The 14,738-nt window shown below is 33.2% G+C and overlaps 1 protein-coding gene across 3 annotated transcripts in view; it reads left to right on the top strand.

Annotated features, from left to right (window-relative positions):
* The window catches only part of BRIP1 (BRCA1 interacting DNA helicase 1), a 187,333-nt gene that overhangs the window by 149,060 nt on the left and 23,535 nt on the right, over nt 1–14,738 (top strand). The gene's annotated exons all lie outside the window — the stretch shown is intronic.

Below are 14,738 nucleotides of genomic sequence, written 5' to 3'. Positions count from 1 at the left end.
TAACTTAAAGGGCAATAATACTAAACTCTAACATTTAGGGGTCCAGCAACTTGCTGTTGGAACTGTTGGAAACGCTTAGGCCAAATCACAGATAGGGAAGAAAAACCTTGTCACCTCTGATGGTCTAGTGTGTGTTTATCCTCAGTTACTTACACCGTTTTTCCTCCTCAGAACACTTTTTTCTAAAGATAGTTTGGCCAAAAGTATTATTAAGCTGGTTCTAAGTATATCTTGAAATTCCAAAATTAAAATTTAGTTTAAATCTAAGTATGCCATCTAGGTTGACAACTTGTAATTTGCCTTGGACAGTGAAAAATGAGATAACCATCCCTCCTAAAAACAAACAAACATAAAAATACAAAATAAATGGATGAATTGCTCAGGTATTTTTAATTTTTAATTTTTTAAAAAGTTTTCCCAGATTTCTTTTTTCTCTCTCTCTCTCTCTTTTTTTAATTTGGTGAGAAAGATTGGCCCTGAGCTAACATGTGTTGCCAATCTTCTCTTGAGGAACACTGTCACTGAGCTAACATCTGTGCTAATCTTCCTCTGTTTTTTGTGTGGGGGACACTGCCACAGCATAGCTTGTTGAGCGGTGTGTAGGTCTGCGCCTGGGATACGAACCCATGAACCCTGGACCACCAAAGAGGAACATGTGAACTTAACTACTACACTACCAGGCCAGGCCCTTCCTGTATTTCTTATAGGAATGTTTTGGGATCAGGGGAGGAAACTCTTAAAATCAAAAAATTTTAAGCAAGTTTGGTTGATAGCCTTTATCTTTCTTTTTCTCCCAATACTCATGTCATTGTATTTCCTTAAGAAAAAAGCCATGCCTGAATATACCTACAGGTTAAACTTTGAATAATTAATAAAAGAAATAGAGACTTTTGTTTTTTGAAAGATTCTGAAGTTATTTTCTTGTGTTCATCTTGTTTTTGACAAGAACTTTGTTGACCTTTGTATTTTGCTTTTCTCTCATAGTAGGTTGAAGGCTTTAAAAGTGAAATTATCAACCTGGGAACTTGTATGGTTGATTGACACTTAACTACTTCTGTTGGCACAGAGCATAATCAGCAGCACTACCTCAAGGGAAGTGGTGGTATTGTTTTTTGTTTGGTTTTTATTTCCTTTTTTTTTTTTGCTGAGAAAGATTAGCCCTGAGTTAACATCCATGCCCATCTTCCTCTACTTTATATGTGGGACGCCTGCCTCAGCACAGCTTGATAAGCAGTGCGTAGGTCTGCACCTGGGATCCGAACCAGCGAACCCCAGGCTGCTGAAGCAGAGTGTGCGAACTTAACCACTGCACCACCAGGCTGGCACCTGGAATTATTTTTTAACTTCTCTGAAAATAACTTGAATTTTTTTTCCTCAGAATAGAATTTTGTTTGTAGTGGATTTTAGTCTGTTAGATCTTCTTAAAGCCTACGGGTGCAGATAAGTAGGTGGTCTTCAGGTGAGTGTGTCATGACTTTTTTCCAACTATTAAGCTTTGAGGTCTCAGATAACATAAGCTGTAGTAGGCATCTCTGTTCAGTGTTTTCAACATGAGTCTTTCCTGTTTTTCACTGCAGTTAAGGGTTTGATAGCTTGGGAATGAGTTCAGTTTATGCTTTCTAACAAATAGCCCCAGTGTGCCAGGGAGTATGATAAGCTACACAGTTACTATTGCAGCAAAATTACCAGATTTGTTGCTTAAGATTACCATATAGCAAGGTTTCTCAAGCTTGGCACTAATGACATTTTGGGCAGGATAATTCTTTGTTGTGAGCAATGTCCTGTGCATTGTAGTATGTTTGGCAGTATCTCTGGCTTTTACCTATAGATGCCAGTAGCAAACCCTTCTTCCCTCTGCCAGTCATGACAACCAAAAATGTCTCCAGACATTACTAATATCTTCTGATAGGTGAAATCACTCTTTGTTGAGCACCATTGCCTTATATAGTAAGATGTACAAGTGTATGTCATACACTAAAATGAACATAAAATCATCTGCATTTGTTTTTTGATTACTTTTTTATCAAGTTGAAAAAAGTCCAATAATGCTGTTACTAACACCTGATTTTATACTAAATATAGTTGATGACTCTTATGTTAACAGCCTTTTGGCTTCTACTCCACTCCTAGCCCCTGCTTCTGAGAGGAAGTGACTTTCAGTGGTTTTAGCTATTTCTTCTGGTATTTACCTCCATATTTTATCTTTATTTAATCAATTTTAGACATTCACTATTTACTTCCTATATGAGATAAGAATTTTAGCTTATTTACTTCACCTTTCCCTTCTTTTATCCTGCAATATAGTTATTTCACAATTTTTTATTAAAATTCATAATCAATATTCACATTATCACTGTAGTCACATGTTCACTGTAGTCAAATGATTTCCTTTCTTTCTTGAACTCTTTTATTTTTCTTGGCATTAATAATACTCTCCTCCCCTCTTTTCTTTTTAAAAGATCTTTAAATAAATTTTCTGTCACCCTTCGATAAATCTGTGCAGCACCTCTCAATGCAATTTTCCTATCAGACCTGTCACATAACAGGTTAGTTCTTTTTTTCCAAATCCTGAAGACATCCCCTCTGGAGCTTCCTGATCTCCTACTTCAGTCAGGACTAAGATGCTCTTTAAGCCCACTTAACTGCCACTGTCCTGAGATTTCCCTTTGCTGTCATCCTAGGGATTTGATTTGCCTATTTTCTCCATTGGATTCCAAGTTTCCTGGGTCTCAGGTCGTGCTCCTGTTTCTTGTTTACTGTTTCATCTTTGTGGTACACATCCTCCAACATTGTCCCTGTGCATCCATTTCCTGAGTCTTTCTGGACTCCTGCTGGCCTAACTGGCGTATTTCTCATAGGTAGTAGTGGGTACTTTGGTTATAACTTTTGCCTCTGCTTAGTCATTTACCATTTGTCCATCTGCTTTTCACATTCATATTTTGGAGTTTGAAGTAACAGATGTCTCTTAGTTTAATTGAAGATGGAGACTGTATTTCTCTTTCTCATTTGTCTTTTAATTTTGGGGCAGTTTTTGAGAGGCAAAGAAAAAGGAAATGACTTTTTTTTGCCTTCCTGAAACCAAAAGTCTTCATTACTTTTTAAGATAAAGTATGAGATTTAAAGTGCTATGATCCTATATGACTTATTCCCACACTCACACATTTACATTTGAGAAGCTCTGAAGCAGCTATTCTGAACAATAATATTGTAAAGGTAGAAAGTAATAATTTTTAATAAAAATCAAACATGTACTAGGTTTGAAAAATAAGTTTGGATTTAATAAGAAACATCTAGATGGCAAAAGTATCATAATTCATGTGATGGGCTGTGGAGATAAAAAGAATTTTAAGTATATTTTTAGTATTTTCTGATACTCATGCACATTTTCTCTTGCCATGTTCGTTTTTAAATGTCGTAGTGTTTAATCATATGAAATCTGAGTCAGAGCCTCCTCTCACTGGGATTAGCTTCTACCTTCTATGCCAGCCATGGTCACTAAACTTTTATGCAACCCCCCCCCCCCCCCCCAGGGCCAGAATGCTTAGTTTTGCATCTTCTCAAATCCACAACCTCTTCCATGAAAGATCTTGCCATCTTCCAGGGTTATATAGGAGTAGGTACAGGTCTCTGTCACTTTTTGAATGCAGCACTACTCATTCCGCTTAAAAAGCCTTTTAATATTGGCTCATTCCCTTAAGAGTCTAGGCTTCCATTTACAGCCTCACATTGCTTTCTTACATAAGATAGTATTTCACTTTGTTGGTTGTTATTGCTAGAAGGGTTTATTCATAGTTATTTGGCTCTCGTATGTGACTTTAACAAGGGAAGCTCTAGATTGTAAGATATAAAAATGAAATAATATTTAGACTAATAGAGGGCCAATCATGCACTCATTCTGTGGATTATACCACTAACATTTTATATAGTTCTGCTTTCAAATACAGCTCATAGGTTGCAAAATGATCAAAAAATATTATGAAGGCTACTAAAGAGTGCTAAAGTTAGTTATAATTTCTCAGAAAATTTAAGATCAATTGCAGAAGTCATTTAGAAAAAGGTATGTTTGAAAACTGAACACTGTTCTCTCTGTGTCCTGCCAATGTACATGTTTTCATTGATATTGATGAAAATGTAACCACTCCATAAGCCAAAGAAACATAAGTCACCTAAAATAATGTGTCTATATATTCAGTAGTCTGGGTTAAGCACCTTCAGAGAGAGTTGATCCAGGTATTAAATGCTGATTTGAGGTGAACAGCCTAAAATAGATGGCCCACATTGGCTAGATTGCCCACATCGTCTCTGTCAGTCCTATGGCTTTTTTCATATACATGCAACAATATATTATAGCAAAATGTAAAGCCCACCCAAACCTGCATTATGTTTTAGAAATGTAAGTACTGACTCTCCAGCCCACTTACCTCTAATATATGATGCTTTCCTGTTTCCTGCTCATTGTCATTTATTTCATCAACCAACTCAATGGGGTAAGGTTGGTAGAAATACTTTCTTCCATTTCCAAAGGAGAAAACTGAGGAAAGAAGCTAAATGATGCTACTGTGACTTGCCCAAGGTCAAACAACTGTGTCAAAACCTTGACTGCAAGCTGTGTGCTTTTTCCATTTTACCCCCTTCTCTCCAACAGACTATAGCATTAATATATATATATAATTTGATGATCATTTAAGCATTTTTCAGGTTTACCTGGACAATATTTTAGTATGGATAGCTTAATTAAATTGCCACAAAGCCTATTACTGTTTAAAAAATTTCTTAAGTTAGCCCGATACAGAATAAGCATATTAAAGTTAAGGTTTTTGCGTGTCTTAAAGTACTAACTGTATTTTTTTCTTTTAATAGAAAATATTAATTTCTGCTTTTTTTCCTGGGCACTTATCTTGACAAATTATTTTCATAATGAAAAGACCCCCTGAGATCTAATGTTCCATGCTGACAGAGTTTCTGCATTTTTTCTAAAGCATTTATTAAGGATTGTTTAAATGTTACTGAATTACCAATAAACTATTCTGGATAGTAGCTAAATTATTATAACCAGTTGAGGTAGAATATGTTTAATATGTTGAGAACAAGAGATGCCTGATTTGAGAGGAATATCTTCTTTTTCTTATATTTGAAATTTTCAGTCTATTTTTTTCAACACTGACAATTTATGACACAAAGTTTAATATAGATTTCTCTGCAAAAAGTATCTTATTCAAAGCAGCCTTAAAGCATATGTGAGATAAGTTATATTACTGTTACTATGTCACTATGTCTTGATTCTTATTTCTTGGTAGATTATTGTGGTCAATTCCTAATGTAACAAGGAAAGTAAGTAACAGTTGAAAACCATTCCTAATATGCTTTTTTTTTTTTTTTAATCTAAAAGGGAGCCTGGTTTCTTAACGCTTGGCAGAAACCCATTTTTTCCCCATTTAAAAAAATATACTATATTTGGCTAATTTGGTGTTTCAGAAATCTTGAAAATATGCCAGATGAAATAAAACCAGCTATATTCCTTTTATCTAACTAAATTATTTCACATACAGCATCTTATGCTGAGTTTAGAACTCTAACCACTGGAATTTATATTGTGATACCCTGATAAAAGTGTTTACACTGTAATGATACGGAGCAGTAAGTGTCTCTAATGCACAGTCTCTGTCTTCCAGAGTTGGTTTGCTATAAATATTTATGTTTTAGGTCCTGTACCTTGGCTAAAGATAAAACTATTTTTCTTGAGTGTTTGCTAGACAAATGTGTTTATTTTTCTGAGGCAAAGTTTTCTTAATATTTTTAATTATTAAATTTAGCTGATTATTTGTTCTTAGTCTTATTTCAAGGCTTGAACTTTTGTTGTCAAGCTCACATAAGAGGAAAAAAAGTACATTCTACTATATTGATTGCTTTTAGGAAGGCGTTTATTACTGAAATCATAATATATATTTATATGAATTGGATAAATTCCATCATCTTTCACATGAGGCAGTAGTAAAGTGAAGAGTTGCCTTTATAGTTCCAGCTCATATTTATCACACGATTTATTTCTTCAGAAGTTACTTATAAAACTTATAACAAGCCACTTTTATATAGAGCTATTTAAGACCAACAGTATTGGGTTTGACTAAGTTGAAAAATAATCACATGTTCAAAATTGTGACTTAATTTCTTGTTGACATGCACGGTATAATCCTTTTGGTTGTGTTATATATACTACTGCTATCAGTAGAATACTACTTATATTGTCTCCAAGAAACTGCATTGGAAGACTTAGGAACTTGCTGTTTGACCTCAAATATATGATAATGTAGTGGTAAAATGAGAATCCAAAACCGTATAACTTCTGTTTGAATGCTACATTAGTATTTTTACATAATTCTCTAATTACTGCTTCAGTCTTGATTATCTATCTTTGCTATTTAGCATCTCATCTCTACTTATCAGGTTAACTTTTGACACAGAGATATTTTCAGTTGTCTAGAAATTACCATATTAAGGGTGATCTTCATTTTGTATGAACTTTGAACACCAATTATGAAAAAAAGTTTTGTGAATCAATACAACGTCTGAATCAATGGGTTGCAAACTTAAGCTGCTACAAGAGTTCATCGGATTCTTTAAATGAGTGAACTAGTTGAGGGTTGGCAAATAGTTCAAATTATTTTAAGCTACAGTGAATAAACCACACAAAACACAACTTTGGGCTTTCAGTTTGCAACCTCTGATAAAATACTTTGCCTTCTCTCTGCTGTTCACACACCCCTCCAAAATTACACATACACTAATTTATTGGGGATGGAGAGCAAGTTGTTTTAAACTCCTTCCAGAGTGTACAATTATAGAGCTTTCTATTTTGGGAAAGCCTTGTAAAATGTATTTGAAAAGTAATGTTAACTGATCTAAAAGATCATCTTTCCAAACCACACTTGAGCTCAGTTTATGGTGTTTACTTTCTGTCAAAACTTAGAAAAAACATTCACAGTTAACTTCCATAATACAAAATGTCTGTCTCATTAAGCATTAAAGAAGCACTGGTCAACAGGTATAATGTTGTTAGACTGTATAGCTAATGTGAATGTGGACATGACCTCCCAAATAGATCAAAGACTAATCTCTTTGACAGTTACAAGATGGCAGAGCTTGCCGTGGGCCTTTTGCTGCTGCACACTGAAACTGTTTGTTTGGAAAGTATGCCTTAGGGATGAGAATGTGTTTACAAGGATGAGCAGGTAAAAGTAAAAGGTTGTCTTTTGACATTTCAACTAATCCTTTCCAGCCTTTGGTTTACTTAACATTTAGGCTGTTTGCTGGCAGGAGAAACTGGCTTTTTCACATATGCTTTATGTCATTTTAAATTGAGCATTGATTTTTGTGCCTGATAATTCCTAAGTGTACAATGAAATAGATTCTAATGTCATTAAAATGAGGTGTACTGGCTTCCTACCTTTTCCAAACCCTTAGTTTTGTTTTGCCTAATTAAATTAGGTTTTCTGAAAGACAATTTTTGTTTTTTATTAATTTTTTAAAATCTGTTTATATACTAAAAAATATTTCAAAGTTAACTTTTATGTATATTTACTTTCAAAAGTATTTTTTCTTTACTTTTCACCTAAAATAATTTCCCTAGGTAAAATATTGGTAGTGTTTTAAAGACCGTTTGAATTGTAAAAAGTATTTGAAAATTTGGAAGAAATTGAAATAATGTAGTCATACATAAAATTTAATTCATTTTAATGAAAAGTAAAAGACCAAGGAGAGATAATTTTGTTTATTTAATCTAATAGTTGCTACATTATCTCTATTCCATTTATAACTAATACTTCCTAAAGCAACTGTTGTCACAGGCAGGGTGATCATTATAAAGTATTTGAACTTGGTGTAGGAAATTTTGAAAACCCTTAAGCTATTGTGTCTGACAGGATAAATGCCAAATTTTGGGGTGAGGGGAAATACTGTTAAAGAATATAATATTTCTTTAATACTATACGTATTAAAGAGATAGGTAGGAAATGTACATTTTTCCAAGTTGGATAGAATTTTTAAGGTATTTTTTTCTAGTCTGTAAATATTATAATATATTGCTGAACTGTCAGAAATTGCTTTTACATATGATTGTCTAATATTTCCTACAGTGCCATATTATTTACTATTTATATTACTTTAAAAAAAGATAGTCTACAACACTTAAAGGAAAGTTGATTACCTCTATATTCTAGTTATAAAGTTTTAGGTTAGTAATTTGACAGGTTCTTTTGGGGGGATATAAAATAAAATTTCTTACCTACCAATTTGAAAGCTACTTGTAAGAAGTGTACCCTTCTGTTTTCTCTCCTAAAGCATGTCCTTTTGTTTAAAAAGGTGAATAGTATTCGAGACTGTATTGAAGAGACTTTGTGTTCTCTTGAGTAGTTTTACAACTTCTTAAGCTATAAGTTGTTCATTTATCTTGAAAGTCCAAACGTTTTCCAAGAAAATAACTTTGTACCTTTAATTAGGCTTGTGCTACAAAAATATGCTGTTTGATATATTTACCCAGGAATACTACATGGGGGATCTTTAAAAACTGACTGAGTTGAAGAGAGTAATTCCTGCTGTTTCACACTGGATTAACTACTTGCTAAGAACTGAAGTCAATTTCTGTGAGCTTCCAAAACTAGCAGTTTGTTATAGGTGAATAAATTGCTGTCATTGAATTTAAGAACTATTTTTAATTTTTTTGATTAGATTTTCTTAATTATTCCATTTTGAAATAGAAAAAATAAGTCACAACAGAATTGACTTACCTAAGATCACTCAGAGAAGCTATATAGTGTCTTGACTCTAGAGTTTTCATTCTTAAGAGAGCAAGCTCTGGAGATAGCTTACAGGCTGGGTGGTCTTCAACACATTACTTAATCTTTTAAACCTTATTTTTCTAATTTCTAAAATGGGGTAATAATATCTACCTCTTAAGATTGCTGTGAGGATTTAGTGAGATAATACCTGCTAAGCACTGCACTGTGCGTGGAATGTTTATAGGAACTCAATAGATGTTATTATCATTTATTATTAGTAAGCTTTTTGGCTCCCAACTTTTTCCAATTTTGACTTTTTGTTTAGCTAATTCATTATCAATTTCTGTTCTTGATTTAGAAATTATTTCTTTAACGTTGATTAAGCCAAGTTTATCTTCTTCCTTAAACATACTTCCCTTCTTGTCTTCTCTCAGTGGATTACTGGATTGCTTCTCTCAGTGGCTGGAAACTTTGGAGTCATTTTTGACTTTTCCCTCTTTAGTAAGCCCCACATCTACTTTGTACTTAAGTTCTGTAGCTCCACAACATGTTACAAACTGGGTCTGTTTTCCATCCCCTTTGCTTTTCCAGGTAAGGCCCTCATTACTCTTGCACCAAATTCATAGCATGTCCTCATTCCTCAACTCCTCTTACTTCTGTACACTGTAATCAAAGCTTGATTGTGTGTGACACTGCTTTTAATAAGAATGTACTTTTATGCCCTATAATTAATTCTGAGTCTCTTTGAAAAGGGATATGATTATAAATATCAAATTCAATAACTAGATAGCAAAACTTATTATGATTTCTTTTCCAGCACAGAAGTAGAAGTTTAATTTAATAGTCTCTGGGTATTAGTACCTAGATAGAAAGTGAATGTAGATTCAATTACTAGAAAAAGTAAGATTCTTGATATGCTTTAATAGTGGAGCCATTGAGGCATTAAATATTGTCTCAAATGCATTAGTATTGTTTCAACTCTGAATTTTAAATTTGTTTAGATCATTACTGACTGCTTTCATATACTTTGATTCTTTTACACCAATATCTTTGGTGTGTTTGAAGTTACCTTGTTCTAATTGATGTTTCATTGCTTCTATTGATCTGTTTTAAGATTTATTGATTCTTCTGCCTTCTCCAATCTGCTGTTAAACCCATCCAATGAATTTTTATTTCAGGTACTGTATTTTTCAGGTGTAGAACTTCTATTTGGGTTTTTTTTTAATAGTTTCCACTTCTCTGCTGAGATTCCTCAAACTTTATTCATTAAACCATATGTTTTTAAATTATTTAAATATATTTATAAGACCTACTTTAAAATCTTTGTCTGCTAATTCCAACAACTAGGCCCTTTTTAGATTGGTTTGTATTGACTGCCTTTTTGTCCCCTGATTATGGATCATATTTTTCTAGTAATTTTTTTTGTATACTGAACATTATGGATAGTACATCATAGAGATTCTGGATTCTATTATCATTCTCTGAAGAATATTGATTTTTTTTTGTTTTTGTAAGCAGTTCAGTTAGTAGCTGATCATCTTGAACTTGTAGGGGCATGATTTGACAGTTTGTTATCTGAAAAGCTCAAAGTACACAATCTTTAAACTCTCTTTCCCCTGTGGTTCTTGTTAGGGTTTGTTTAAGTCTTTTTGGGGGCTGGTTTAGAATTAGCTATGCTCTAAATTGTGGTCCTTAATCCTTGCATGACACTTGGCTGCATATGTGTATCTCACTTAATTTTTTTATTTAAAAAAATATATCTTGGCTAAATTTCCATGTCAAAACATGTAAGTCTATTTCTTTTCACTTGGTAACCCAGTATTTATGTCAGAACAAACATAATGCATTTAATTGATCCACTTGATGGATGTTTAGGTTCTTTCTTATTTTTCTTCAATACAAACAAAGATGCAATGAATATCCTTGTACATATTATCTATCTCTACTTGTGGGAAAATATAAACACATTTGATAAATATTTGTCATTATTCTACAAATAAAAATAAGGGAATTGTGAAATTTGCATTTCTTGGTTTACTAGTAAAGTTAAGCATTTTTTCATGTGGGTTATCAGCCACTTGTCATTCATCTTTGATGACTTGCTTTCTCATAGACATTACTCATTTTTCTCTTAGGTCGTTCAGACTGTGTTATTGATTATGTATGAGCTCATTGTATATTAGATGATGAAACTTTGTCTCCAGTCTTTCATTTGCCTTTTAATGCTATTTATGGTGTTTTGGGGCCTTGAAAGATTTTTTTATCAGGATGTGAAAGGTCCAGCTTTGCAAGATCAGGCTCAAGGCCAGTGGAAAGTTTACCACAGCACTGTATGGACGTCTTTGGTTTTCTCCTTTTTTTTTTTTTTTTTTTTAGGTATAATTAACAAATAAAAATTGTATATATTTAAGATGTAAAATGTGATGACAATATACATTGTAAAATTGCCACAATCAGGTTAATTAATAAATCTATCACCTCACATAGTTATCGTTTTTTGAGTTTGTGGTGAGAACACTTAAGGCCCACTGTCTTAGCAAATTTCAAGTATACAATACATTATTATTGAGTATAGTCACCATACTGTACTTTTGATTCCCATAACTATTCATCTTGTAACTGAAGGTTCGTACTCTTTGACCAGCATCTCCCCATTTCCTCCGTCCCCCAACCACTGTCAGGCACCATTCTACTCTCAGATTCAATGAGTTCTTCTTTTTTAGATTCCACATCTAAGTGAGAGCATGGCTGTATTTCTCTCTGTGTCTGGCTATTTCACTTACTATAATGTCGTCCAGGTTTGTCCATGTTGTTGCAAATGGCCGGATTTCCTTCTTGTTATGACTGAGTAATATTCCATTCTCTCTCTCTATTACATTTTCTTCATTTATTTGTCAATGGACACTTAGGTTTTTTAATATCTTGGCTATATGAGTAATGCTGCAGTGAACATGAGTGCACACATGTCTTTGAGATAGTGATTTCATTTCTTTTGGATAAATACCCAGAAATGAGATTGCTGGATTATATGGTAGTTCTATTTTTAATTCTTTGAGGAACCTCCATTCTGTTTTCCATAATGGCTGTAGCAATTTACATCCCCACCAACAGTGGTTCCCTTTACTTCACACCCTTGCCAACACTTGTTATCTCTTATCTTTTTGATAATAGCCACTCTAATAGATGTGAAGTAATATCTCACTGTGGTTTTAATTTGCATTTCTCTGATGAGTAGTGAGGTTAAACACCTTTTCATATACCCCTTAGGCATTTGTATGTCTTCTTTGGGAAAAGGTCTATTCAAGCTCTTCTCGTTTTGTAATTATTAGTTGTATGAGTTCCTTTTTTTTGTTGAGGTAACATTGGTTTATAACACTGCATAAATTTCAGGTGTACATCATTATCTTTCAATTTCTGTGTAGACTACATCATGTTCACCACCCAAAGACTAATTACCATCTGTCACCATACACACGTGCCCTATTACCCCTTTCATCCTCTTCCCTCCCTGTATATTTTGGATATAAACGTCTTATCAGATATATGGTTTGCAAATATTTTCTCCCATCCCATAGGTTGTCTTTTCATTTTGTTGATTGTTTCTTTTGCTGTACAGAAGTTTTTTAGGTTGATGAAATACTACTTGTTTATTTTTACTTTTGTTGCCTGTGCTTTTTGTGTCATATCCAAAAAATCATTGCCAAGACTAATGTCAAGGAGCTTTTCCCCGTTTTCTTCTAGGAGTTTTACAGTCTCAGGTCATACATTTAAGTCTTTAATTCGTTTTGAGTTGATTTTTATGTATATTGTAAGCTAAGGATCCAATTTTATTATTTTGCCTGTGGATATCCAGTTTTCCCACCACCATTTGCTGAAGAGACTATCCTTTCCCCACTTTGTATTCTTGGTGCTTTTGTCAAAAATTAACCATATATGCTTGGGTTTATTTGTGGACTCTATTCTGTTTCTTAGGCCTTTGTGTCTGATTTTATGCCAATACCATGCTGTTTTGATTGCTAAAGTTTTGTAATACAGTTTGAAATCAGGAAGTCTATTCTCTCCAGCCTTGTTCTTCTTTCTCAATATTGCTTTGGCTCTTTGGTGTCTTTTGTGGTACAAATTTTAGGATTGTTTTTTCTGTTTCTTTAAAAAGTGATATTTTGATTTTGATAAGGATTGCTTTGATTCCGTCACTCACGTCTAGCAATTCTAATTCTTTTAATCCTTAAACATAGGATCTTTCCATTTGTTGTGTTTCTTCAATTTCTCTCATCAATGTCTTATAATTTTCAGTGTAAAAATCTTTCACCTTCTTGGTTAAATTTATTCCAAAATATATTATTCGTTTTGATACTATCAAAAAGAATACTTTTTATAAGATACTATTTGTAAATGGGTTTGTTTTCCTAATTTCTTTTTTTGAATAGTTTGTTGTTAGTGTATAGAAACACAACTGATTTTTGTATGTTGATTTTGTATCCTGCAACTTTACTAAATTCATCTGTGCTAACAGTTTTTTGATAGAGTTTTTAGGGTTTTCTACATAGGAGATCATATTATCTGCAAACAGAGACAATTTTACTTCTTCCTTTCCAATTTGGATGCCTTTTATTTTTTTTCTTGCCTATTTGCTCTGGCCAGGACTTTTCAGTACTTTGTTGAATAGAAGTGATAAGAGTGGCACCTTTGTCTTGTTCCTGATCTTAGAGGAAAAGCTTTCAGCTCTTCACCGTTGAGTATGATGTTATCTGTGAGCTTGTCTATATGGCCTTTATTATGTTGAGGTATATTCCTTCTTATACCTAATTGGTTGAGAATTTTTATCATGAAAGGATAATGAATTTTGTCAGTGCTTTTTCTGCCTCTCTTAAGATGATCATATGACTTTTATCCTTCACTCTGTTAATACGGTGTAACACATTTATTGATTTATCTGTGTTGAACCAATCTTGCATTCCAGGGATAAATCCCACTTGATCACAGTGTCTGATCCTTTTAATGCTTTTTAATTCAGCTTGCTGATATTTTGCTCAGGATTTTTGCAACTATGTTTATCAGGGATATTGGCTTCTAATTTTCTCTTCTTGTAGAGTCCTTATCTGTCTTTGGTATAAGAGTGGTGCTGGCTTCTTAAAATGAGTTTGGAAGTGTTCCTTCCTCTTTAGATTTGGAAGCATTTGAGAAGGATTAATGTTAATTAATTCTTCCTTAAATACTTAGTAGCATTCACCAATGAAGCCATCTGGTCCTGGGCTTTTTTTTTGTTGAGAGGTTTTTGATTACTGCTTCAATCTCATACTTGTTATAGGTCTGTCCAGTTTTTCTATTTCTTCATGATTAATCTTGGTAGAGTGTATGTATCTAGGAATTTATCCATTTCTTCTAAGTTATCCAATTTTTTGTCGTATAAGTGTTTGTAGAAGGACTCTTATTGTTCTTTGTATTTCTGTAGTATCTATTGTAATCTATTCTTTCATTTAAAATTTTGAGTCCTTTTTGTTGCTTGATTAGCAAAAAATTTGTTTTATTTTTTAAAAAAACCAACTCTTAGTTTCTTTGATCTTTTCTACTGTTTTGTCTAGTCTCTATTTATTTCTGCTCTCACCTGGGTTGTTTCCTTCCTTCTGCTAAGTTTGAGACTCATTTGTTCTTTTTCTAGTTTTTTAAGGTGTAAAGTTAGCTTGTTTGAGATTTTTGTTTTTTCTTAATGTAGGTGTTTATCTCTATAAACTTCTCTCTTACAACTGTTTTTGCTGCATCTCACTTTTGGTTTTTTCTGTTTCCATTTTCATTTGTATCAAGATACTGTTTTATTTCTCTTTTGATTTTTTCTTTGACCTATTGGTCGTTCAGGTATGTGTTGTTTAATTTCCACATATTTGTGAATATTCCAATTTTCCTCATATTATTGGTTTCTAATTTCATACCATTGAGGATGGAACAGATATTTGATATGATTTCAAT

The sequence above is a fragment of the Equus asinus genome, chromosome 13 (genome assembly GCF_041296235.1).
Source record: "Equus asinus isolate D_3611 breed Donkey chromosome 13, EquAss-T2T_v2, whole genome shotgun sequence".
Classification (NCBI taxonomy): Eukaryota; Metazoa; Chordata; class Mammalia; order Perissodactyla; family Equidae; genus Equus; species Equus asinus.
This window is presented reverse-complemented; position numbering and strand designations above follow the sequence as displayed.